The sequence below is a fragment of the Sorex fumeus genome, unplaced genomic scaffold, assembly GCF_029834395.1.
Source record: "Sorex fumeus unplaced genomic scaffold, SorFum_2.1 ptg000007l, whole genome shotgun sequence".
Lineage (NCBI taxonomy): Eukaryota > Metazoa > Chordata > Mammalia > Eulipotyphla > Soricidae > Sorex > Sorex fumeus.
Genome location: NW_026606064.1, coordinates 19,307,972 through 19,330,447, shown reverse-complemented (window position 1 = coordinate 19,330,447; position 22,476 = coordinate 19,307,972). Strand labels below are relative to the sequence as shown.

Below are 22,476 nucleotides of genomic sequence, written 5' to 3'. Positions count from 1 at the left end.
AATGAACAATGGGAGGACAGTGACAGTGACATTTGACAGTGTTGGTTCTCCCAATCCATGAACAGGGGATGTGTCTCCATTACTTCGTGTTCTCTTTCATTCCTTGAAATAGCATTTTGTAGTTTTCTTTGTATGGTCCTTTACCTCCTTAGTTAAGCTGATTCCGAGGTACTTGATTTTCTGAGGCACAATTGTGAATGGGATTTAAAAAAAAAAAAAAAAAGAAACATCACTTTCTTCTCTTTCATTATTTGCATATAAGAAAGCCATGGACTTTAGGGTATTGATTTTGTAATCTGCCACTCTACTATACAAATCTATTGTTTCTAGAAGCTTTTTGGTAAAGTCTTTAGGATAGTATCATGTGAAGTATCATATTATAGTATCATGTCTCCCGCAAAAAGAGAGAGCTCTACTTCTTCCTTTCCTATCTGAATGCCCTTGATATCTTTTTCTTCCCTGGGTGCTATGGCAAGTACTTCCAATACTGTATTGAATAGAAGTGGAGAGGGTGGGCAACCTTTGTCTTGCTTCTAATCTTAGAAGGAAGGCTTTTAGTTTTTCCCCATTGAGGATAATGCTTGTGGGCTTGTGGTAAGTGGCTTTGATTACATTGAGGGAAGTTTCTTCAACTCCCATTTTGTTGACTTTTTTTTTATCCTGAATGGGTGCTGGTTCCTGTCAAATGCTTTCTCTACATCTGTTTAGATGATCATATGTTTTTAATTTTTTTATTGATATGGTATATTATGTTGGTTGACTTGTGAATGTTAAAGCATCCTTGCACCCCTGGGATGAATCTTACTTGGTCATAGTGTATGATCTTTTGGTGAGTCATTGGATTTTATTTGATAGTATTTTGTTGAGGATCTTTGCATCTGTGTTCATCTGGGATATTGGCATGTAATTTTCTTTCTTTTTTTTTGTCATTTTTCTTTCTGCTTTGGGTATAAAGGTGGTGTTTGCCTCTCAGAAACTGTTTGGGGGTGTTTCTGTTTCTTCAATTTCCTGGAAAAGCCTGAAAAGGATTGACAGTAGGTCCCCTTTAAAGATTTGGAAGAATTTATTGGTGAATCCATCTGGGCCTGAGCTTTTGTTTTGGAGAAGACTTCTGATAACCATTTCAATTTCCTCGATAGTGACAGGTTTCTTTAGGTGTTCCAAATCTTGGTTCAGCCTGGGTAGGTTATAGAAAACCAAGAATTTATCTATTTAAGTTCTCATGTTTCATGGCATCTAGATTCTCAAAGTAATCTCTGATGATCCTTTGAATTTCTGTGGTTTCTGTTGTGATGTACTCCCTTTCATTTCTGATTCTGTTTACTAGGGTTCTCTCTCTCTCTCTCTCTCTCTCTCTCTCTCTCTCTCTCTCTCTCTCTTTTTCTTTGTGAGTTTTAAAAGTGGTTTTTTGATCTTCTTTATTGTTTCAGAGAACCAGTTCTTGGTTTCATTGATATTTTGGATTGTTTTTGGGGCTTCCAGCTTGTTAATTTTTGCTCGGAAGTTTTATTATTACATCCTTCTTCCTGTCTGTTTTGGCTCCTTTTGTTAGTCATTTTCTAAGATCTTAAGCTGTGAAGTCAAGTTATTTATGTGGGCTCTTTCTTCCTTCCTGATGAACTCTTGCAGTGCTATAAACTTTCCTCTTAACACTGCTTTTGCTGTGTCACACAGGCTCTGGTAGCTTATGTCCTCATTCTCATTTATTCCTGAAATCTTATGATTTCTTCTTTGATTTTCTCTCTAACCCACTGTCTTTTCAGTAGTGCGCTATTTAATTTCCAGATGTTTTATTTGATTCTCTATTTCTGTGTGTAATTAATTTGTATTTCCAGTGCATCATGGTCTCAATAAGATAGTTGATACAATTTCCACCTTCTTGATTTTATGTTATGTTTTGTGAGCCAGCACTTGGTCTATCTGGAGAATGTCCCATGTGCAATGGAGAAGAATGCACATTCAGATTTTGGGGCATGAAAAGCTCTGTATATATCTACTAGCTCCCTCTCTTCCATTTATTCCTTCAAAGCCAGTATTTGTTTGCTGAGTTTTAGTCTCGTTGGTCTATCAACTGTGAAAAGGCAGTGCTAATGTCTCCAACTACTGTTGTATTGCTGCCAAGGTCCTCCTTGAAGTCTTTTAGGAGTTGTTTTAAGTGTTTTGCTGGTCCCTCATTGGATGCATATACATTTAGGAATGTAAGTTCTTCCTGATGTACATACCCCTTGCTTATTAAGAAATGATCTTTGCCATTCTTTTCTAAACTTTTTCAACCTGAAATCTATATCATCAGATATAGTATGGCCACCCAGGCCTTTTTAAAGGAGTTGTTTGCTTGAAGAATTGTTTTTCACCCTTTGAATCTGTGTCTGATTTTGTTTTGACTATTAAAATGTATTTTTTATAGACAGCAGTATGTTGAGTTTAGTTTTTTTAAATCCATTTTGCCACTCTGTGTCTTTTAATAGGTGCATTTAGTCCACTGACATTGAGAGAGATTATTGTGATGGAGTTTTGTTTCATCTTTCTGTAGAATTTTGTTGTGTTTGTGGGGTTCGTCTTTTCTTACAGTAGCCCCTTCAGTCCTTTTTAAAGTTAGTTTTGAGTCTACGAAGTTCCTGAGCTGTTATTTATCCATGAAACTGTCTATCATTCCTTGAAATCTGAATGAGAATCTAGCCAGATAAAGTATTCATGGATTCATGGTGAGGCCTTCATTTCATTAAGTTTGATATATATATATATATATATATATATATATATATATATATGTTATGTTTTGTGAGCCAGCACTTGATCTATCTGAAGAATGTCCCATGTGCAATGGAGAAGAATGCACATTCAGATTTTGGGGGATGAAAAGCTCTGTATATATCTACTAGCTCCCTCTCTTCTATTTATTCCTTCAAAGCCAGTATTTGCTTGCTGAGTTTTATTCATATATATATATATAAATATATATATATGAATATATATATATAATTGACCTGGGCCAGGAGGGTTTCATTGGATAGGTCTGCTGTAAATCTAAAGGATGCTTCTTTGTATGTGAATTTCCTTCTTTGTTCTTGCTTGGATGCCTGCTTTCTCCAGCTCTTAGAAGTTTTCAGCAATGAAGTCTTTAACTGTTACTACTTCATTTGGGTTGCCTCCATGTCCCTCTGGGACTCCGGTGATTCTTATGTTGTTCCTCTTCTTTTTTTCACATTTTCTGTTGTTGCCTGGATGTTTTCTGCCGCTCATCTCAAGCTTGCTGATTCTGTCTTCAGCTGTTGTTGTTCTGAAGTTGAGGACACCCATTGAGTTTTTCTACCAAATTTTTTATTAATGACACTTCTGTTTCTAGTTTTCTTATTTCTGCTTTTATTTCCTCCTGTTTTTCTTGACTGTCCATTTCACTGTTTCTTTCATATCCTCTTGTATTTTGTTAGATGTCCATTCCACTGTTTCTTCTTCTTTTTCTTCTTCTCTATTTTTTTTTTGTTTTGCTTTTTGGGTCACACCCAGTGATGCACAGGGATTACTCCTGGCTCTGCACTCAGGAATTACTCCTGGCAGTGCTCAGTGGGACCATATGGGATGCTGGGATTAGAACCCAGGTTGGCTGCTTGCAAGGCAAATGCACTACCCCCTGTGCTATCGCTCCAGCCCCTCCACTATTTCTTTTAGCTCATTAAACATCCTTACCATTTCACTTCTGAATTCCTTATCAGAGAGATTTTGTCTCTGTGTATTGCTTGTTGAGGCTTCAGGGCTCCTATCTTCCTCCACTCCTCATGTTTGGGTCCTGCGCTGTTTTCCCATAATGACTCTGGCAGTCTGGGGGTGGTGATCGCTTTCCACTTCTAGAATACTCCCTTCCTTTTTGGTATTTCTATGTAACTAGGTGGAGCCTCTTTGGAAATAGATCATATGAGCTCTACAGGGGGATTATTACTGGTGGGTATATTATTAGCCACCCACTGGGAAATTCTCACCACTGGTCTAACCTGAGGGTGGGGCATTAGCACAGTTTTGTGAGTTCAGATCCCCAGGTAGTTGCTGCCTAGAAATGCTCCCACCAGGCCATTTGGGGTCTGTGTTGCTGCCGCCACCACTGCACTCGTAAAACCACCAGGATTTCAATAACTTTTGAGACTGTATTCATTTTAAATTTTTAATTTTTTATTCAGGTGAGGTAGTTTTTAATAATTTTTTGTTTGTTTGTTTGTTTGTTGGGAGGGAAGGAGATGAAAGTGGACTTGGTCTACTTCTGGAAATAGTCCGGGCTTACTCCTGGGTCTCCATTCAGTGATCACACCTAGCAGTGCTTGGGGAACCTTAGGGGGTGCCAGGGATCAAACCCATGGTAGCCACATGCAAGGCAAGAGCCTTACCCCTTTGCAAAAAATTTTTGTCACTTTTTGTTGTTGTTGAAGATAAAGACACTTTATTTTAACACCGTGGTTTACAAAGGTGTTCATAATACAGTCGTTACAGACTTTTGGTGTTTTGACAACAACCCCACCGCCTAAGTCACTGACCCTCAACCTGTGTTCCAAATTACCAAATCACCCACTGAGCCTTAGAAAGCACACAATAATTTATTTTCTATTGCTTGATGCAATTAAATGACTAAGGGAATTATCAAAAATATTTCAATACAAGAAAATATGTGAAAATTGTTATATCTCACCATGGGGTTATTAAGTTCTTGTGTAAGGATTTACTAGTACTGTCCTCCAATTGTTCATCGATTAGCTTGAACAGGCCCAGTAACATCTCCATTGTGTGACTTGTTGTTACTGTGTTTGTCATATTGAAACTGTTGATAATTGACCCTTAAGTGTTACTGTTTTTGTCTCTTGAGTTTAGTTGACCCCTTTGCTACTTTCCCAGGTAATTTGGTGTTCTCCTACTAGAATTTCAATATTGACAGATTTGGAGGTATTGCATGGTGGTATGGGCTGGAGCGATAGCACAGCCATAGGGCGTTTGACTTGCACAAGGCCGACCCGGGCAACTCGGGTTTGATTCTTCCACCCCTCTCAGAGAGCCCAGCAAGCTATCGAGAGTATCTTGCCCACATGGCAAATCCTGGCAAGCTCCCCACGACGTATCCAGTATGCCAAACACAATAACAACAAATCTCACAATGGAGACATTACTGGGCCCACTGGACCAAATTGATGAACAACAGAACAGTGCTACAGTGCTATAGTGCATGGTGGTATGTGTGGCCCTGCAGTTCAGATTTTTGAGAATCTGGGGTCTAGGCCAATGAGTTGAAAAGACCTTTGAATCCTCAGCCTGGACAATGGAAGTATCTGAAATTTTCCGCCAACTGGAACATCCTTAGAGAGTATTTGTGAAGCCTAGGAGTTGAGCCGTTGGCAGAGCTGCAGCAATAGGTTGTGGGTGTGGCTGCTGGGGTTTCAGCAGGCTGGAGACCCAGTCCACCCTCCACCCAAGGGTGCTCAGAGTTCTCAGCCGGGGGGACTGGTGTGTCTGTGGATTTTAGCTGCTGGGTTTGGATCTCCTCAGAGATTTATTCATGAATTGGTAGAGCAGGGCTGTGGGAGAGTCAGCATCGTGGTAGCTGTGGGAGGTGGGCCTGTCCCCTATTACTTTTTCTTCTGTCAATTTCTGGTCTGCTTTTTAGCTCATGTTATCATGCAATATGGTTCTTGTCATCCCAGTGTTTCTACTTTTTATTTCTAAAACTTTTTATATTCTTCCTAACTTTTTTTAATTGGTTATTTTTGCTGAGACCTTTTATTTTTTCAGGTGTTTCATGAATACTTATGGCTGCTTGATATACTATTTGTATAATAACTGCTTTCCAGTTTCATCACATAATCTTTTTTTTTTCTTTTTGTGCTTTTTGGGTCATACCCAGCAATGCTCAGGGATTACTCCTGATCTGCACTCAGGAGTTACTCTTGGTGGTGCTCGGGGGACCATATGGGATTCCAGAGATTGAACCTGGGTCAGCCGTGTGCGAAATAAATGCCCTACCTGCTGTACTATTCCTCCGACCCACCATCACATAATCTTAATATTTGTCTTATCTTGACCATGGTGTCAGCTGCTTGTTTCCCAGTGTGAATGGGAATTTTTCTTTTTTTTTTTTTATGTTACTTGACATAAAAAAATGTTTTTAAGTAATTTAGGGTTGTGGTCTAGATGTTTTGCTGATTATATGTGAACACTTGAGATTTTGTGTAAGCTCTCTGAAGAATATTTACATTTTTTTAACTTAAAAAAATTTTTTTATTTTTTTTTCCTTAAATTTTTATTAGTGAAACACCATGAGGTACAGTTGTAGACTTACAGATTTTTGTGCTTGGGTTTCGGTTATACAGTGATCAAATAACCATCCCTCCATCAGTGCCCATTCTCCACCACCACCAATCCCAGTATCCCTCTTGCCCCCCATCCCCTCAACCCACCCTGCCTCTGTGGCAGGGCATTCCCTTTTGTTATCTCTCTCCTGTTGAGTGTTGTGGTTTGCAAAAGAGACATTGAGTGGCAATCATTTACATTTTTGCTTGAGTTACAGGGTCATGTGTTAGGCAGTTGATCCTTTTGGATCAGGCTCTAAGTTCCTGTTGACCCTTGTTGGCTGTGATCAAACTATTTTTTCTGTGTTCTGGTTTGTCCTACAGTTGCTCTCCCATTGGTGAGTCTGGGCACTGAGCTGGCTGTGATTCCCATTCTGCTCTCTTGGATGGGTCAGGAGGGTGGTCATACCTTTGTAGCTTAGAATTCAGCTTGCAGCTTCAGGAGCAACTTGATGTTATCGCTTTCCTAGGCTCTCTTTCTGCTCTTTTCCAGATTGCTAAAACTCTGAGATGGGAAAGACACAAAGCTCGAGATCCCACTATTTCAGTGCTTGCTCACATTCGGGTCTGCTTCCCCCATAGGCCTGCTCCAGTTTACTTTTCCTATCTAAAAATAGCTGTTATTTCTATCTATTCCCTCACTTTTTTCACAGTGTTCAGTGGGAGGGCCCCGACAGCTGTGCTCAGGGCCTGGAACAGCTGTTCCAGGACTGGAACTTCCCACAAGCCCATTTTAGCATCCCTAGGAAAGAGACAGCCGGATGTTGTCTGCTCTGACGCTGACCCACAGAAAACATATCGCTCCAAGACGCTATTTCTGCCAAAGACATCTAACCTGGATTTCATTTAACTTCTAAATCTGAGTTCGTTTCGGCTGCTAAAATGGCACAACTTTAGGGCATGAAATAGCAGAAACTTTTTTCGCAAGTTCTGGAAGTGAGGAGCCAGAGAGAAAAAGTATAACAGCGTTGAAGGTACATGCGTGATAGAACTGGGGTGAAGGACTGCAGGCCTAGTTTATTCTCAGGCTCAGTGGCATTGAGCTCTGCCAAGTGGACCCTCTTTCCAGTTAGTCTTTATGTGGCCATGCTTAGTGATTGCACATACACACAAAGAATTATCTGGACCTCCCATCATCTTAGAAAGACACTCCCTTCAGGACCACATCTAATCTGCATCTTCTCCTGAATACCCCCTACCCCTTAATTACATGCCTTAGATTAGGGTTTCTGTAGACCCTACCACTAACCATTCAGTAACAGGATATTTCATGCACAGAGGAATGTCTTAGGGCCCCTGTGGGTAGTCAGCCGGATCCAGCTTCTGGGAAGTTGTTGAGAACTGGTTTCATCATTAATAAATTCTGGTTAGAAAATAAAGAAGGGGAAACTTATTGGCCCCAAATAGACTATGGCAGGCAGATCAGATGTTTTACTGGGAATGCAAATGTTAATGATTTTTGAAATCGTGGGGAAATCCAAAATTGTGGTAGGATGTTTGCTGATTTTAAGGCATTAGGGTTCTCTTTGTAACTGTCTGAATGGTATTGTTTATTATTAAAATTCCAAGTTTAGAAATATATGCTGGGGTAAAAGGAAATGAGGTTGCATGATACCTGGGTTGTGCTTCAAACCCTTCCTGTCGGGTCAGTGGAAGAGAGTGGGCTTGGAAGCATTTTCAGTGAGCTGATCATTATTTATGCCCGAGGATTAGAACATCCAGAGAGGGGTTTGCCAGACTGGTCTCTGTTTTTGTGTATGTTTGAAACTTTCCAAAATGAAGTGGCAGAAATCAGTGAAAGATAAAGGAGTGGTTTTGCAGTGTGGACTTTAAACTGCAATGAAGTTTTTGGTTTGGTGTGGAGGCCACGCCCAGAAATGCTTCAGACTATTCTTTCTTTCTTTCTTTCTTTCTTTCTTTCTTTCTTTCTTTCTTTCTTTCTTTCCTTCCTTTCTTTCCTTTCTTTCCTTTCTTTCTTTCCTGGGTCACACCCAGAGATGCTCAGGGATTATTCCTGGCTCCACACTCAGGAATTACGCCTGGCAGTGCTCAGGAGACCATATGGGATGCTGGGAATCAAATCCGGGTTGGCCTCGAGCAAAGGAAATGCCCCACCTGCTGTGCTATCACTCCAGCCCCTTGGGGCTATTCTTAACTCTGTGCTCAGGGAGTGATTCCTGGTGGGACTTGAGGGTCCATACCTGGTCTGTACCTGGTGCCTGGGATTAAACTAAGTCCATTTCACTTAAGACATGTGTCTTTACCATTGTCCTATCTCTCTGGCTCTAGAATGTTGATCCTCATTTCTCCTATCAATGTGTCTTTCTGCTGTTAGATTATTTTCTTTTTGGTCTGGAGCAAGGAAGCACAAAAAGATCTTTCCCTGTGGAGAGTTTGCTCTTGCACTCTTCCATCCTCTTCTTTTCCTGGGTTCTGCCTCTTTCTTTTCCCCTGGCATCCTGATTGGATGTAGATCTGTGGGTTGGTTGGCCACCCAGCTCTCACCCAGACCTCCTTCCGTGAAGATGGGATGCTGCTAAGAACGGAGACAGAAGGGGAGCTATTGTCTCTGGTCACTAGAATTAATTCTAGCTCAGGATCAGTGTAATTATGACCAGAAAAAGAACACTCTTACCCAGGACTCCTTCCTTCCTTCCTTCCTTCCTTCCTTCCTTCCTAATTTTATTTTCATAAGGTTGTTCGCATTAATTGATTACATCAATATTTCAATGCCAATCCCACCACCATTACACCTTCATACCACCATTATTTCGAATTTTTCCACCACCATTCAAGCCTGCCTGCCAGGGGCAGATGCTAAATAATTGATTTACTATTGCTTATTATGAATATCATGAAATTTTGCGTGTTGCAAATGGTTGGGATCCAGAGACATCTCTATTAGGGAGCTGATCCATTTTGAGATTCATTTTGGAGTCACTGGATCAAGGCCGTTAATGCACTGAGATAGTGCCCTGAGGCAGATTCTGGGCGTGACAGCCGAACCCCAAGCGGGCGGGGAGACAGGAAGGGACTGCCCATCTCTGCTGCTGCCATGTGGCCTGGAGTCTTAGTCCTTGAACCTGCATACCTAGATTTTGCTTCTGGAATCTTGTGGGTTTGGGGTTCCATCTGGAGTGGGTGGAGAGGGCACACATGCTCCATCTAAGGTGCCCGGTGGAATCAGCTCGGTGCGGGGTTCACAGAGATCTCCAGCGAGCTGCTGTCTTCCAGGATTCACTGCTTTGTCCCTGGATCAAGGCTGTTGACTGTTGCTTTCATTGCTGCTTCTTTTTTGGGGGGTGTGTGGGGGGTCACACATGGTGATGCTCAGGGGGTTACTTCTGGCTCTGCACTCAGGAATTACTCCTGGTGGTGCTCTGGGGACCATATGGGATGCTGGGAATCGGCCGCGTGCAAGGCAAACGCCCTCCCGGCTGTGCTATCACTCTAGCCCCCCTCATTACTGTTTCTTACCTGTTCTCCACAGCCGCTGACTCGTGGCCAAAATGGATCTGTGTTCTTGTTCAGCATCCCCCAGTGCTGGCGTATTTCTGTAACTCTATTTGTTTCAGGCACTTCCTCTTCACACTCAGCCCGTCCATCAGTTGTGGCCATAGGAGCAGGGAGTAGGTCTGGGTGAGTGGGAAGCAGCAGCCAGAGAACTCTTGTCCTCCCAGAACCCAGCAGCAAGGTTTGTAAAGCCTGTTCACTCTAGGAAATCTTCCTGGTTGGCCACACCTGGGCCCTGTCAGCCTCCTGGGTGCTCGCACACTACCTCAGGTTTTCTCCATACTAATGTCACCAGAGAGTGAACTTGCTCTCCTCCCTGCTTTCCCGATCCCTCTCCTTCCTCTGGTCTACTCCTGCCCTCTGTACTTAATGCCACTTCCCACTTATTTGCTCTCTTCCCCACAGCATGGCATGACATGCATGGCATTGTGTGGTCACAACTCCACTCCCAGTGCCAAGAACACTGTGTGGCTCAACCCTGCATGCAACATGTGGATTGTCACACTGTCTTCTCTCTTTGTGTTGCATATCAAACTGCTTGTCTTCCCAATGGAATGCAAACTCTTTATGAACACCACTGAGTTTTATTTTATTCCAATAGGGTATTTCGTTATTTGGGGGAGTGGTGGGGAGCTTCAGAATGATGCTTAGTGATTCTCAGCCGACTGTACCTGTGATTCAATGCCAGGACCTGAAGATGGGGGGCTGCTCAGGTCCTGAGGTACCTGGGGGGGTGGCTTCTGGGCTGCACCCAGTGATGGTCATGGGGCCCTGTGATGCCAGGAATTGAACCAGAGTTAGGGATTTGCAAGATACATACCTTAACTCCTGTATATGCCTTCAACTCCAAGACTACTTTCTTTTTTTTATGATTTATACTTTGTTTTATTTGATTCTGATGCCCACTCCTTACTTTTCCCAGCTCAACTCCTCCTCCATGCCAAGCCTCAGGTTATTAAACAGTATTTATGGTTCTTTTTTACTATTTCTGCTTTTTATTTTTGTTATTGTTATTTTTTACTTTACAGTGCAGTTTTTTTTTCATTGAATCACTGTTAGATACAGTTACAAAGCTGTTCATGGTCAGGTTTCAGTCATACAGTATTCCAGCACCCATCCCTCCTCAGTGTACATTTCCCACCACCAGTGTCCTCAGTTTACCTTCAGCCTCGACCCAAATGGCAAATTTGGGATATCAGTCCAGATAGTATGAATTCAAGTTTCAAACTCCTAATTATTTTTAATGACTTATTTTTTCCCCCAGTGTATATGGAGGGATCATGATAGACAGTACCATTAGTGACAGATTTTCATGCATACAGTGTTCTAACACCTCCCACCACCTGACAAGAGTGCTTTCTTTAAAGAAAAGTCAGTCCAAAGAGAGAGCACAGTGTGTAAGGCACTTAACTTGCACATCTCCGAACTGGGTTCAATCCCTGGTACCATATATGGTTCCCCAAGTACCACCAGGAATGATCCTTGTGCCCAGAACCAAGAGTAAGCTCTGAGTACTATTTGGTATGGCCCCCAAAACCAAAAGATAAAACAAATAGTCACTAATAAATGTTTGGTGAATTGACGAGCCAAGTAACTAATCAAATGAAGGGTTAAAGAAGGAGAGCCAGACTGTGTGCCTACCATATGGATTCTCTTCTGATTCTCCTCTGAGATTTCACAGTTGACACCCAGAGGGTATATTGTGGCCATACATTGTTCTTGAAGCCCAGCTCATTCCTACTTTTACACTCTACTCTTCTCCCCATAATTTCTCTGCCAGATGCTGTGCAAGGTGCTTTCAAGGCTGGGCTGGGTCAGACACAGGACGTTGACAGTGGTATTTGCTCAGAGAAAGGAGACAGAATACACTGAGATCATGGTGACCCAGGTCTCTGACTCATGGAAGAGTGTGTTTTCCTCTGAGCTCTTCCATGGGGGTTGTTGAAGGAGATAGGTTTAGGAGGACATGAGGCATCTTTAACTGTAACTGGCAGTACAGTTTGGGGGAAATTTTCAGAGTAAGCAGTATGCAGGCCTTAGAAGTGACTTGGCTGACACCATGAATATGGCATGTGTCTCTCTACATTACAGACACACAACCTCATTTCAGGCCTCTGATATTCATCTCATCATCTCATGCCAGTGAGAATAGTACTGTACTGTAGCACTGTCCTCCTGTTGTTTATCGATTTGCTTGAGCGGGCACAGTAACGTCTCCATTGTGAGACTTGTTGTTACTGTGTTTGGCATATCGAATACGTCATGGGTAGCTTGCCAGTCTTTGCCATACGGGCAAGATACTCTCGGTAGCTTGCCGGGCTCTCTGAGAGGGGCAGAGGAATTGAACGCAGGTCAGCCAGGCTGGCCATGTGCAAGGCAAACGCCCTACCACTGTGCTATTGCTCCAGCCCTAATATTATCTCTTCCTCCTCCTCCTCCTCCTCCTCCTCCTCCTCCTCCTCCTCCTCCTATTCCCCTCCTCCTCCTCCTCTTCCTCCAGCAATGCACAGGGGTCACTCTCAGCTCTGCACTCAGGAATTACTCCTGGCGGTGCTCAGGGGACCATATGGGATGCTGGGAATTGAACCTGGGTCGGCTGCATGCAAAGCAAACGCCCTACCCACTGTGCTATCATTCCAGCCCATTATCATTTCTTTTTATAGAAAAGAAAACAGATATAGGAAGGTTGAATAACTTTCCCGGGACTCCAAAAATAGTGGCAAATTTAGCATATCAGTCCAGACAGTATGAATTCAAGTTCCAAACTCACGATTATTTTTAATGACTTATTTTTTCTCCCAGTGTATATTGAGGGATCATGATAGTACCATTAGTGACAGATTTTCATGCATACAGTGTTCTAACACCACAAACACCACCAAAATGTTAGCGTCCCTCCACCATTGACCCATGGGCTCTGTCTAGCCACTGCCAACACCTTTGATGAACTCAGCTCTGGCATCCAGTCCTCAGTTCTGTTTTCCTTGACCATTTGTTATGGCCTTATTACGTTTGTTTATATCTCACATCCGACGCAGAGTCCAAACTCTTAACCACTCCACAAATGTGTACCCCAGGTATTAATAACCATGGTAAGTGCTTGTCATGTACCTCTGGACCTCATACTGTTTTCAGTTATATGCATGCATTGACTCATTTAATTTTCAAAGCATCTTAGCATATTGGCACATCCTCATTTTCTTGATGAGAAAAATGAGTCTGAAAGAAGCGGCATCATTTTCCTTGTGACAGCTGGTAGGAATGGTACTTGAATACAGGTCACCTTTGCAGTCTCTCTCCTTGACCATTGCAGCAGATTGTATGCTTGGTATGGGGCAGGGTGGGAAAATTGAGAAATCAGGGCTTATATTTTCTGCTCTGGGGAGCAATTGATATATCAAGATAAGTGTAGAGTGAGGAGAGGACAAAGGTTAAACATGACTGGAGCCTTGGGGGAACGGGGACATGGTGTTCCTTGTCACTGACATGGAGCCAAAAGAGAGGCAGAACAGCATTGCAGATGTGCTAAGTTTGGAAATGAAAGGGTGCTGATGTCACCTCCAAAATGGATTTCTTTCTCAAAGATGTGGGTTCTTACTTTGGTACATCTATACAATGAAATACTATGCAGCTGTGAGGAGAGATGAAGTCATGAAATTTGCTTATGAGTGGATAGACATGGAGAGTATCATGCTAAGTGAAATGAATGAGAGAGAGATAGAAAGGGGGACAGACATAGAAGGACTACACTCATTTGTGGAGTATAAAATAACATAATATGAGACTGACACCCACGGACAGTAGATACAAGGGCCAGGAAGATTGTTCCATAGTTGGAAGCCTGCCTCATGAGCAGGGGAGTCGGGGAGAAGGTAGCTGGAATAGAGAAGAGATCACTAAGAAAATGATGGTTGGAGGAATCAGTCAGGATGGGAGATGTGTGCTAAAAGTAGATAAAGGACCAAACATGATCACCGCTCAGTATCTGTATTGCAAACCATAATGCCCAAAAGTAGAGAGAGAGAGTATGGGGAACATTTTCTGCCATGGAGCCAGTGGAGGGTGGGTAAGGGGGGTATTCTAGGGATATTGGTGGTGAGGAATATGCACTGGTGGAGGGATGGGTGTTTGATCATTGTGTGATTGTAACTCAAACATGAAAGCTTGTAACTATATCTCACATTGGTTCAATAAAATAAAAAAATTTAAAAAAAAGAAAAAGATGTGTGTTCTTGAGTATCCAGTGAAGGCTGGTGTTACTAATTTTACAGCTGTAAGGTGTCCCAGGTCCCTAACCTGAAGCTCCATCTCTTGCCGCTTCCTGTGGTGCTGTCCCTAGTCTGAGTGGTCTCTCTTGCTAGTGCCGTTCCTAGACATCCATGCTGGCGTCTCACAGGTTCCATCTCTCCAAGTCCTTAGTCTTCTGCGGGTCTGTCGCTGAGCTCCAGGGCCTGCATCTCATGGCCTGGAGCCCGGGGAATCTCTTTGTTCTCCAACCATGTGTTGCCATCGGAGTGAGAACTACTTCCTGCTGTCTCTCTGTCCTATTTGGCACACGTGTGGGGTCAAAGAAGGAAGCTGCCAGGCCAGAACCACACCCGCTCCTCCCTTTTTATATCTTACTGTTTCCCACCCAGCCGGTTTGTTAGTTTTAGCTGCCTTTCAGCAGGCACGAGATGAAAGGACCCATGAAACCAACTCGATGTCCAAGCACTCTGACTCATCCCTCTGCCAAGGCGGAGGGAGACTCTGGGCATCGGAAGAAAGAGGTTCGCTGTGAGGTATTTGGGTGCCACTTGTCCACAGGGAAGCGGGGCTAGTGTGGGTGTGGGGCAGGAGGGAACCCTGCCCAGGAATTCTTTCCAGAGAGGAGAAAGCCCAGCGTTATGATGGAGCAAGGAAGTCACACCCCTCTGTGGCCACAGAGCTGATGCCAGAGCCTGAGCTGAAGCTTCAGATCATTGACTTCCTTTTTTGTTTGTGGGTTTTTTTTTTTGAGGGGGGTCACACCCGGCGATGCACAGGAGTTATTCCTGACTCGCGCTCAGGAATTCCTGGCGATCCTTGTGGGACCGTTGGGATGCTGGGAATCGAACCCAGGTCGGTCGCGTGCAAGGCAAACGCCCTACCCTCTGTGCTATCACTCCAGCCCCTCATTCACTTCTTAGGGGCAGGAGAAAGGCGAGCTGGACTGAGGCGTGTGTGTCCCCTAGAGCAGGGCCCCTTGGTATCCTGAAGGCCTGAAAGATGAACTAGCTCTTGGAAGTAGAAGGTTGTTGGAGGGCCCCCGGGCTGTCTGAACAGGGGGCTGGTGTGGGTCCTATGGAAGGAACTGAGGACCTCTTGTGGTTGGTCCCAGCCAGGCCACCAAGGGGGGCGGGATGAGGACACTGGCCTGGAGACCGAAGTTGTGACACCTCTGTCCTGAGGTAGCAGAAGTCTCTCACATCTCCAGCTCCCTGAAGCCTGGTTTCCCAGGAAACGAGGCTGGGAGGCCACGGTTTTTATGGAGACCATCAAGTTAGAATCCTGCTGGGCAGAGGGAAGGGAAGCCCCCTCCCCCGCCCTTGGGAAATGTGGGAGCTGGCTGGTGAGGAGCGTCTTATTGATGTGTTTTGTCAAGAACCCTTTGAGGTGGAAGAGGAGCTAAGTTCACAGATGTTCCCTTGGATTAAAGTGGACATTTTTTCTACATCCTGCTGGAGACAGATTGCTTCATTTCCTGTCTTGAAGCCGGCCCCGTTAGCTTTTTGGGCGGCCACAACCGGGCCTTGGGTCTGTCCCTTCAGATGTGGTGAAGCAAATGCCGCCTGTTTAATGAAGCGCCGAGCCGCAGCGGAACTCTTTCCTCTCTCTCTCCAGCGGGAACAGCCCAGGCCTCTCGCTCAGAGCTGCAGAAACCTCTTGTTTCTTCTGACAGGAATCAATGAGGCGCTTTGGAGCCTGCCATTGAGTGTTTGAAGTCAGCGCTGCAAACCACTTCCTCCCTTCCCTATTGAAATAAATACTGTGAAATTCACTGTGTCTCTCCAAGTTCCCCGAGTCAAACAACACATCTCCCTGCCTGGTAAACTTTTGCAAGGACAAAGAATCCAACCGTTGGCGTGCCTTAACCACCTTGTGGTTGTTGAAAGGAAAGGGGATGTGGCACCCTCAGAACACTGGTTCCTGGTGCATTCATGAGTCATTTACTGAGCCAGAACTGTTTCAGGGTCCACGGGATTCCCCCAAACACCCCTCAGACTGGACCCTAGCCCACCAGGACCTTATAGCTTCAGCCCCCACACACCACGCCTTGCACTGTTTCTGAGCTGGGAAACAGCTGCAGAGGCACCAGGAGAAACCAAGTGGAACTGGGGTGCTCTGGAGTCTGGGGAGACGTATTATTATTATTATGTTTATTATCTTTTTTTAACGAATCATCGTGCGATACCTTTACAGACTTACAGACTTTCATGATTGCATTTCAGTCAAACTATGTTCAAGTACCCATCCCTGCACCAGTGCCCATTCCCTACCCTCAATGTTCCCAGTATCCCTCCGCCCACCCCACCTCTTCCTACATCCTGCCTCTGTGGCAGGTACAATCCCTCTTACTCTCTGTCCTTTTGGGCGTTATGGTTTGCAATCTAGGTAACAAGCAGCCATCATGTTTGGTCCATAGTCTACTTTCAGCATGCATCTACTATCCCGAACGATCCATCCAGCCATCATTTATTTAGTGGAGATGTATTATTCTGACCAAGGGTATGTGCCTTGGATACTGGATGGTTGAGCCTGGGACCACCCCCAGGAGCCAAGATCTCTACTGGGCTTGTTGGCGCCGTCCTTGGCTGGCGACAGTGCTGAGCCATTCACCTGGGCTAGAGGACAGGGTTGCCTTGGCGTCTTCCTGAGCTTCCTTTATCCGGGTGTTCTCCTCTCCTGTTCTGTCTGGGGAGTGCTCAGGGTGCTTTGGTGACTCTTGCAGCCCCTGCCAGAGTTGGCCCCAGCTCTGAAGGGCACCCGGGCTTGGTGTGGCGTGGGGCTTTTCCACCCTGGCTTGTTGTGGTTCTGGTGGGTGTGCCATTAGCATCCTCATCTGGGTTTCTCTGCCGTGTCTTGGGTGCTGGGGAGGAAGAGTGTTCTAACAGCAGCTGTGGACAAGGAGAAACCCCTGGGATGGTCGTGATATGCCCAAGTGGCAGATGTCGAAATCGGGGATGTATAGGATAGAGAGAATTCTGTGGCAGAACATAATGGAAAAAGCAAGAGAATGATTACTGGAACATTCCTGCTAGACCAGATTCTTAAAAGTGTTTTTATTGAGGCTTTCAAACATACTGAAAAGGAGAAGTAGAATTAACTGAACAGCTGCCTTTCTAACACTGTTTTAACAATCATTATTGGCTTCTTGGCTTCTTAGTTTTTAAGTAATGAAATGTTGCCTGCTACTATCAGAAATCTCTTTTCCTTGTCCCTTCTCTGCAGAGACATTTCCTGACCTGAAATTGGGGTTGATTCATCCTATCAAGTTTTTAATTTTTTTAGTATGTATTTATATATTTAGTATGTTGAGATATAGTAGATATACCACGTACTGTACAACTTTAAGGTACACAGCTTAATGCTTCCACTTATGTATATGTTGAACAGTTACCATAATAAGGTTCACTAATACCCAGAAAGTCATAAATATAAAAAATAAAGAAGAAAAAAGTCCTTGTGATGGGAATAGAATCTATTCTTTTAAAAACTTTTGAACATACCATATAGCAGTATTTCTAGGATACAGTATTATCTGTTAGTCATAAATAACGTTCACAAATAACATTTCTTTGAATGGATAAACTTCCTAATATTGGCATAACACTAGACATATTCTTCTATAACTTGCTTATCTCATTTCATGGCTGTGTTCCAAATAAAACTTTATTTGCAAACACAAAGTAATAGGCCAGATTTGGCCCAGCGGCCAATTTGCCAGCCTTACTCCTTTAACAGTAAATAATAATAATAATAATAATAAAATGAACCAGAGTCAAGAGAGATAAATCTCCCAAACAGGAAGTTGAATGAGGTTCATGCTTATGAAATTTCTCTGGTTGCTTTATACTATGATGGCAATATTGAGTAGTTCAGACAGACTGAGATAAAACCTGAATGGTTGGCAGTGCCTAGGGACTCTCTGGCCACTTCCAGAAAAGGGGAGCAGCCCCTGCTGTTGAATTCCAGTGAAACAGAGAGCCAGTAGTGTCTTCTCTAGAGAAGGGCATGTAGAGTTTACAGTACTTCAGTAAGCACGTTTGTTCAGGATTCTGCCTAGAGTATACAAGTGAAGTGTTCTAAATTTCTGGATTATTTATCACTCTTGAACTTCTTACCTGAACTGTTCTCCACGTCAGGTATACCAGTTCTCACTTCCACTAGTGGTTTCTCTTCTTCCATTAGACTTTTCCTCTCCTCTACACACTTGCCAGTGACCTAGGTTGAGTCTTAAAGACCTTCTGGATGGAGGTGTGGATAGTACAGCAGGTAGGGAAGTGCTTCTGGGTGGAGTGGGTGGAGCGATAGTACAGTGGGTAGGGCATTTGCCTTGCATGTGGTCAACCTGGGTTCCATCCCTAGCACCCCTTATGGTGCCTTGAGCACCGCCAGGCGTGATTTCTGATTGCAGAGCCAGAGGTAATTCCTGAGCACTGCTGGGTGCGGCCCCCAAATCAAAGACCCCAAACTCTCTTGTTGGAGAGTCTGATGTGGTCCCAGTGACCTGAATTACTTATGATAGCAATGTGTTTTTCATGTTGTTGATCACCTTTTGGGTTTTTTTTTTGTTTTTCATTTTTTTTTGGGGGGGGGGTCACATCCAGCGATGCACAGGGGTTACTCCTGGCTCTGCGTTCAGGAATTACCCCTGGCGTTGCTCAGGGGACCATATGGGATGCTGGGAATCAAACCCGGATTGGCTGCATGCAAGGTAAACGCCCTACCTGCTGTGCTATTACTCCAGCCCATCACCTTTTATTTTTTAATGTGACCTGCCAGGTACTGTTTTTGTTTGTTTTGTTTTGGTCGATTCTCTGCCTTTTCCTTTTTGAATTGTGAGAGTCCTTGGTTTTCAAGTCACAGACTGGTCTTAGTTTGTATTCTTTATAGGGCTGTCTTAAAGTATAATTTGTCTTAGTTAATCTTGAAAATAACTCTATATACAAGCAAGCACATGTACACACACACACACACACACACACACACACACACACACACACACATGCACAGGCTATTTGACTTCCTGGGAAATTTGTGAAGTTGAAAATGCCAGAAGGGGTAAAGCAATAGTACAGTGGGTAGGGCATTTACCTTGCATGTGGCAGACCAGAGTTCAATTCCCAGCATCTCATATGGTTCCCCAAGCACTCACAAGAGTAATTCTGTTGTGTAGAGCCAGGCATAACCCTTGAGCATCAGCCAGATGTGAACCAAAAAGCTAGAAAGAAAGCGGGCGGGTGGGCGGAAGGGAGGGAGGGAGGGAAATGCCAGAGACTGAAGGGGAATCTCGAGATAATGCAAACCCTCATGTTCGGGCCAGTCGGCTCCTCGCCAGGGTGTTCACCTAAGCCTGCACCTGCCCTATCTTAGCACAATTAGAAGCATTTCTGAGCTTGTCTGTTTGAGTGAGCAATGGTGCTGGTACTTAAGCTGCATGGACATGATTCACAGGGTAGCAGGGAAGTGAAAGGCATCCATGGAAGGCGTTCATGAAGGTTGCCTAAGATAGAAATCCAGCATGGTTTGTGGGTTCCCTATTTTGGCTGGAGTCAGCCCTTGACTTGATCACACTAAACCGTTCTCTGGCCCACCATGATTCCAATCATTAAGACTCTGCCTTTCCGTCTGGGCCACACTGCTTTAATTTGACTTCATGTTGTTCCATCTGCCCCAACCCACAGAGTAACTGGCGTCCCTAGCGCTTTATCTCCCTGGCCTTTCCAGTCAAACCTTCTGAGCTGAGCAGTTAAAAATGAGCTGGACATATGGGGGCTGGAGGGATAGTAGAGTAGATAGGGTACATGCCTTGCACACAGCCCACTGGGGTAATATTCATGGCACTCAATACCATTCCACAAGCCAAGGGTAATTCCTGAGCAAAGAGCCAGGAACCTGATATCACTAGGTATGCCCCTCAAAACAAAACAAAAAAAAACAACAACAACAACAAAAGGCCAGGGAGAGGGAGGGAGGAGAGAGAGAGAGAGAGAGAGAGAGAGAAAGAAAGAAAGAAAGAAAGAAAGAAAGAAAGAAAGAAAGAGAGAATACAGGGGTTCAGGTATTTGCCTTATATGTAACTAAACCTAATTTCATCCCTGGTACCATGTGGTCCCCTGAGCACAAAGCCAGAAGTAGGCCCTGAGCACTGCCAGGTGTAACCCAAGTCCCCTCTGTACTCAACCCAGTTAGAAAGAAAGAAGGAAAAGAGAAAGAGCTCTGCATTCCTGGGGAGACTGGAGCTCTGTGAAGTTCACAGTCCTCTCCACCATGACCCCAGAGTATCTCAGCAATAGCTCGGGGTGCACATGAAAGATGTTTGACAGCTACCATCTTGCCACTGAGGACCACTGAGAGACTCTCCAATTGACTGGAGGGACCCGAATCAGATTCCCCGCTCTGGTGCTCTCCCCCGTCTCACGGAATGCAGTTGTAAGTTGGCTCATTACTTAAGACCCCAGGCAACCTTGCTCTGTCATCCCCAGCATCGCCCCTCCAGGGATGGTCACACCCCAAGGATGGAAGCCAACATAATGGAGAATGCAGGAGGCAGGGGACAGGGTGTAGAGGGGAGTCTCATATGTTATTCCCTGAGCCTGTCTGTGCTTCATGCTGTTGTGTCTGACTCTACTGGGGTTTCTCCTGTCACCTCACTTGATGCTCAGGTGACTTAATGCTGTACGTGACAAGACCAGTGCCACAGGCCCGTGCATGGAATACAAAGGCACTCAAGTTTTTTAAGCCCTGTGTCTCTCTGCTTGGATTTTCATATCATTTTAATTTAATTTTTTTTCATAGTGATCACACCCTGGGCTCGAGCGATAGCACAGCGGGTAGGGCATTTGCCTTGAATGTGGCCGACCCAGGTTTGATTCTTCCGCCCCTCTCAGAAAGCCCGGCAAGCTACCGAGAGTATTTTGCCCGTATGGCAAAGCCTGGCAAGCTACCCGTGATATATTTGATATGCCAAAAACAGTAACAACAAGTCTCACAATTTGTTGTGAGACGTTACTGGTGCCCACTCGAGCAATTCGATGAACAACGGGAGGACAGTACTGCAGTGATCACACCCAAAGCATCTCAGGAGCCACCAGGACTGCAACATGCAATCTCCTGCAGTGCATGAGTCAAACCTGAGGCCTTGTATATGCCAGGCATGTGCTCTACCTGCTTTGAGCCTTGTTCCTATCTCCTTAAATTTTTTTTTGAGCAGTTAGCCTTGAACTCTCGCTTTTGTTTCTGGTGTTTTGTTTGTTTGTTGGGGTCCACATCTGGCTGTACTCAGAACTTAACTTCTGCTCTGCTCCTGGGGATCAACTTCTGGTGGGCCTTGGGGGACCATATGGGTGTTGGGGATTGAACCCTGGCTGGCATTGTGCAAGGTAAGCACCCTGCCCGCTGTACTATCTCCCCTGCCTCTTGACGTCCCACATTTTAGATGGCCCTGTTCCACAGATAATCTAGCTGGTCCCATCTGCTGATAAGAGAAATTGAAACTGCGCAGCTAGCAACTGGCTGAGCTGGGATTGGAGCATTTCTGCTTTCCTATTCCATTTATTGAACATAGAGCCCTGAAATAAGACTCACTTGAATTGCAACACAAGGAAAGCGAGAAGCCAGCTAAACAGTGCTGTAGAAATGCTGATGCTCTTGGAGATTTTAGCTCAGAACAGGAAGGGGTTTCGTGCTGACCTCACCCTGGCCAGATGCTTATCTTCTGTTGGATGGGAGGTGTCCTAGCTATCCTTGCTTTGGAGATACCTAGAAGCATCTAGAACAGTTGCCACTTAGGTTGCCCCAGTGGGTTACTGGATTTCTTTTTGCTCATTGTGAAAAAGACCACTGGACTTATCTTGGAGACCCATAAAAATATGGATGAAACTGTCACTGTCACTGTCCTCCCGTTGCTCATTGATTTGCTTGAGCAGGCCCAGTAACGTCTCCATTGTGACAGTTGTTACAGTGTTTGGCATATCAAATAGGTCACAGGTAGCTTGTCAGGCTTTGCCACCGTGCAGGCGTGATACTTTCGGTAACTTGTTGGGCTCTCCGAGAGGGGCAGAGGAATCGGACTCGGGTCAGCCATGTTGGACGCTTGAAAGGCAAACACCCTACCTCTGTGCTATGGACGAAACTATATTTTAAAAAATACAGAGGAAATCAGACATCATCCATCTTGGAGCACCTGGAAGTGTTCTCTTTCCTCTTGCGCCAGAACATGGCCATTAAGCATCACTCCTGTGTGGCTCCTCCATTCAGAGACTCTTCTAAGCTTTGCTATTCTGTCCAACCATCTCTTTCCCAATTCCCCCCTGAGACTCTGGTTTGGCTGCCGGGGTGTTGGTGGGGGGGGGGTCATCAGGAGTGTCATTATCACCCTCCAAATAATGACAGCTGA

At 44.6% G+C, this 22,476-nt stretch overlaps 1 protein-coding gene across 2 annotated transcripts in view; it reads left to right on the top strand.

The window, feature by feature from the left end:
- Positions 1-22,476, top strand: part of LDLRAD3 (low density lipoprotein receptor class A domain containing 3) — a 283,792-nt gene that overhangs the window by 146,307 nt on the left and 115,009 nt on the right. The window lies entirely within an intron of this gene.